A 5,785-nucleotide genomic window follows, 5' to 3' on the forward strand; every position below is an offset into this window, starting at 1 on the left:
TTGCTTCTAATACATGTAATCAATTGGTATAAATGATTATATATTGTTTTGATGTCCATCAACAACACTTTAGAGATTTATATTACACATTGGCAAGCAGCATTTGCTTGCCAGTTTAAGAAGACAAGCAGCATGGACCTTATTAAATAGATAGTCCTCTTATTTGTTAAATGCTCGTAGTCCTATTTCATTGTAGTTGTGCATTGAGTTTGGTTGATACTTGTATGCTCTTGGCAACATTGAAATCATGTGCCATCTCTTATGAATTTTTGGCCTTTTGGGGTGGTCTTCTCAGTATTTCTTCAATTATTTTGCAGGAACCCCAGCCAATTGATTGGGAGTACTACAGAAAAGGAATTGAATCAAAAGTTGTCGATATGTACAAAAAGGCCTACGAAAGTAAGTAGTAATTTTCCTCTTCATCTTACTCATGTTTCTGCAAACTGTTGCGCTATTAAATTGCAAGCAATCTGGTTATATTATTTTTGGGATTTACAACTTGCTATCTTTGTTTAACTTGGAATATTGATTAGAACACCAAATGCAACTTCCTTTTTCTTTGTATGGAGGGAAAGATCTATAGTAGTATTGTGTAAATAAAGGGTGCTTCATGTGTGCATTTGAATATCACATATTTTTTAGATACCATATTATTGGAGATATTTTTGGTAGAAAATTTCAGCTGAAACTAGGCAGTTCTTACTGGTCTTTTGTAAATGTGCTACTAATAATAGGCTGCATCCATGGCGCATTGCAACATTGAACTCTAAGATGGACCTAGATCTAAGGCTTACCATTACCAAATGGGCTACTAATAATGCTGGTCGGTGGCATGAAATGTCATATAGTGCATATATGTACTGAAAGTTCAGACATATATTTGTTAAGACGCTCAGTCCAGTGGTCGGCAAATTTATCCAGGACGTTTGTGACAGCCAGGTTTTGGTTATCCTGCAGTTCAGCAACCGAAGATTGTACTTCATGTATTAACAATTACATGCTTTAGTTTCATTTTTCAGTTTTATTCTTGCTTATGTTACAAATGAGTCTGTTGATTTTCACGTCACTTACATGTGTCATTCTTCTCTACTGCTCCAGGCTTGTGCAGGTAGATTTTGTGAAGTTATGGAAGAGCTCTTTTTTGGCAACTAACTTCTCTCGTGCATGTCTTATGTATGAAGGTTGCTAAATTGGAGGTTGCACACGGCTTGAGGCTTTCTTCAGCTGATAGCAGATGTCGCCTAGTAACCGGCTGTCCAAAGGTTAATTTTCTTTACTGTTTTTTATTTACTTCAGTATATGTGTCTTTGGTTGTAAAATTGGAGGTCTTTTATTTGCTTGCATACCTCATAATTCTGATCACTATTTCTACTTCCTATCCAAAAATGATGTAGATCAAGGAATTTAGAGGTACATGACCCAGAGCTAAATTTTACAGTTCCATAACTAGGCCATTTGTTCTCTCAATTAGCGCTCAGCCCCACATTTTTTAGATGCAACTGGCGCACACACTGAGGGCTTTAGTTGTATACCCACATTTTATTTACTTCTGTTTCTTCTCAATTGCGGCTTTAAATAACTTGAAACTCATTAATAGTGCCCAAATTTTTGTGAATTTGGGAACAACACTTTAGCTCCATAGGTTACTATCTTATTTCTTTTTTTAAGATTTTATTTAGGCTCTCTTTAGTTATATACCCACAATTTACTAATTTGTGTTATGAGCCCAGTTACTTTGGAGGTGTGCTTACTAACAAGTAAAGTTAATCAGTTAATTATATTTTTGCAGTTGTGCATGAGCTGTCCAGTGTGCATGAGCCCAGTTACTTCATATCGATTCTCAAGACGTATACATATCGACAATCCTCATTAGTTTATATGTTTTGTATACATACTTGTAACGTTCACTTAGGTAGAAATCCTCAGGACCAACACCTTGTGCTCTTGTGTTTGTGGTCAGATTTGAATTATATATATATATATATATATATATATATATATATATATATATATATATATATATATATATATTCTGGTTGAATTTGAATTATAAATTTAATTTTTTTTAGCGAAAAAATGTACTGTAGGGACTGTTCTAGACTGAACCGCTCCTACAAACAGGTATTATAGGGGCGTCTGGTACTACAGTCGTCCCTACAAATCTATTTTATAGAGAAGGCTGGTGTTACCAGCCGCCCCTATAAATCGATTTATAGGGACGGCTGATAACACCAGTCGTCTCTACAAATCGATTTGTAAGGACGGTCTGGGAACCGCACCTACAAATACATGATTTGTAGAGATGGTATGGTAAAGGCAGCTGGCCAAACCACCCCTACAAATTACCTAGAGCCGCCTCTACAAAAGATTTATGTAGTAGTGCCTTAGACCTCGTTTAAAACGCATGAGAAATTGTCCCGTACGTTTCTTATGTTGTTTTTCGTATTATTAGAATCGAACTGGTTTCTATAAAGTTCCTGTGAAATTATTCCTACGTTTTTACTACTAAAGAGGTCCTAACCGGACCTTGACTCCTGGTTGGCATAACCAGCAACGGATATGATGGAATGGAAGAAGGGGACACCACACCTCCCATCGGAGTCCCCTAGCTAGCCGTCTATTTTCAGACAAGCACGCAGGAAGGTCAAGTGGTGCAGGGGGGCCTTCGCGTTGCATAGGCTGCGGACGGATTGTGAATTGTGAAACTGGGACGGAGAATGCTGCAAGCCGATCTGTCGGTCGAATGTCATGAGCCTCTACCCTGTCGCCGGCCATGGATGTCAGATTGGATTGGTGTCGAGAATTATGGACTTATGAAAACGTACGGACCGGAAACCTCTATTGTTTTTCGCACCGATTCTGTATTTTCCCTAAAAAAATACGAAAAAGGGGGACCGTACAAAAATAATAAAAAAATGAGACTAAGTAGGACGCTTGTTTCTCGCTCCCTTTCTGTATTTTTTCCCCTTAATAACAAAGGCACCGTACAAAAATAATAAAAAAAAAACCCGAGATGAATCCGTTTTTTTATCCAATGACTAGAGAGAAAAGACCCGAAAAAGGAAAGGTGGGTGAATTGCCGTGTACGAGGGGAGAGGAATAATGGAGCGGAGTGCGGGTCCGGAGCTACCCTCACCTCACCAGCTGGGTGGCACGCCGGCACACAGGCGTGGCGACGGCGTCCCCTCACCAAATCCTCCCGGGCCGACCGGGACCTGTTGATGACAAATTGACAAGCAGTACACCAGTGTACCACACATATCTCATCGCCGTACGTACTACGTGGCTACACCTCATCTCACCACCTAGACCTAGGTATGCTACAAGATTTTGCTGTTGTGCCTGCTGGCCGGGCTCAGCATTGTTTTTATATTTTATCTGCATAGAAGTATATAGTTCCATTATTGTGCACGTTCGTGTGTTCTCCTCTACGTACATGCTACCACTGCATGCTACCGGTGTTTTATAGCAGTACCCCTCCCCGCTTTGAGTTTTTTTTGACATATCTATTTTACTATTATCTAGATATATATATAACAGTATGTTTAGATATATAGTAAAATGAATGAAAAAAAAATTAAAACGACTTATAATTTAAAATAGAGAGAGAGTACGTTTCATCATCCAGACGTTAATGTTTGTCAGGCGGCCGTCAATCGATTTTGAACGTACGTCCAGTGACGACTGTGATCTTGTACGTGTGCCGGACAATGCAAGCTGGTGGCCCTCATCCGGAGTTCCAGATAGACGACCCATACCTAATCGATAATGATTCGTCACGGACGTGTTTGTCCCGAGACTCCTGTGTCCATGTGTCCAGACGCGGCTCCGTAGGAGCAGTCCCATCTCACTTAGAAAAAAAAAAAATTCCCATTCCCCCTTACCGGCTTACCGTCTGAAGCCCGAAGCAACGTGGCTGGTCATCCGTCTGCCCCCTTCCCCCCTCACCGACTTATCTGCCCGGCGTCTAAAGTAACGTGTCCGCTCATCCGTCTGCCCCTTCCCGCACCGTGCACTTGTAAGGCTGACGCGCCGTGCCCTTCCCCTATTACCGGCCGCGCCGCGCCCCCGTCCCAGTCACCTGTGCTGCTGTGCCACTCGCTCCCTCGCTGTCCATCCATCCCCATCGCTGTCGGGTGTGTCGTTGACCCCAGCGTGGCCGCTAGGGCGCACGTGCCGTGGCACCTTAGGTCTTTCCCTGCTGAGCCAAGGGCACCCACGAGCGCGGGCTCCTACCCCGAAGACCGGAATCGATTGGCCCGGCCTTCCCTCCCCTATGTTGCACACGTATATTTCAAGTGTTTCATGCATTTTAGATGTATGTTGCAATGTTTCATCTTGATGTTGTAAAAGTAGATTGGAGGGATGTTGCACATGTTTGCATATATTGCAAGTGTTTCAAAGGTATGTTGCAAGTATTATTCAAAATGTTTCATCTGCTTCTAGACGTATGTTGCAATTGTTTTTTATCTGGATGTTGCATTTATTTCACACATATGTTGCAATAGTATGTTTCAAATGTTTCATCTGTTTCAATCTTATGTTGCAGCAAGTGGTTTCATGTTGCAAGTTGAAAGTGTTTTATTTGAATGTTTCATGTGTTTCATACACATGTTGCAAGCGCATGTTCCAACTATTTCATCCTTTCTCTTCCTTTTTTCTGGTCCTCCATATATGAGCCTCTGACGACGACACGTCGTCGGCACGTAGTAAACCTGGAACTTGGGGAGGGACAGGTTTGGTAGCTCCGATCCGGCGATCCCTCCATCTTCTTTCATCAGCAGGCTGTAGCCATGCATGATACTCTAGTGCCATGCAGTCGCTATGGAATATTTGGAATATAGATATGCAAGCAATCATATGAGCACACATAGCCACACACGCACAGTTCAGTTCAGTTCAGCTACTGCATGCTTCGAGAAGCACCATTGCAGCCTTCTTGCTTATACAGATCATAGACTGTAGTAGTACTTATAACTACCTAGGTACAGTTCACAATTTGGAACATGCATTTGGATATAGCTAGCTCATGGCCGGCTTCGTCGTCGTTCATGCATGCCATCTGCAACTAACCCTATTGATATAGTACTCCTAATATATATAACTGATATATAATACTCTAATAATAGGCGAGATGGATCGACGGATTATGTATGGATGCAGGGTCGGTTGTTTATTAGCGTTCAACCTAGCTAGCCATGTGCTGCATGATGTGTCTCGTTCTCATGTGTTAGCTCGTTTGGTCATCAGTCAATCATCAGTGTGTGGCTACTTCTATATGTACATCAAGTGATCATGCATGTGGATGGACAAAGACTGTGCTTCTGCATAGTAGTAGGCTTCCACACTTCCTATGTACTAATCCATCCTATCTCATGACTTTGCTTTCATTTTCAAAGTCCAACTGGTGAAAAGTGGTAAGGTTTATTTTTTTGGAGGTGTCAGGTGAAAAGTAAAGGTTAGTGAACCAGTGGTTGCATGAACTTTAATAGTATATATATATATGCACATTTGGTCACCAGTTGCATGCCATGCTGACCAAGGAAAGGAAGCAGCATGGATTCAAATTGTTTAGCCAGTGCAGCACGAGTTTCAGACACTGGATCGGCAACGGCCGTGTGGATGTTCAGAACGCTCTAACGGCCGGTCACAGAGGAATGCAGTACTGTCAGGCAGGCATAGCCAAAACCAAAAGGCCACCAAGCAATGCAAGCGAGCAAGTTGATTGTGGATCCCGAGACAGCTAGTTGTATGTATACACAAATACGAGCATCCATGGTGGTTC

The sequence above is a fragment of the Miscanthus floridulus genome, chromosome 19 (genome assembly GCF_019320115.1).
Source record: "Miscanthus floridulus cultivar M001 chromosome 19, ASM1932011v1, whole genome shotgun sequence".
NCBI classification, from domain to species: Eukaryota; Viridiplantae; Streptophyta; class Magnoliopsida; order Poales; family Poaceae; genus Miscanthus; species Miscanthus floridulus.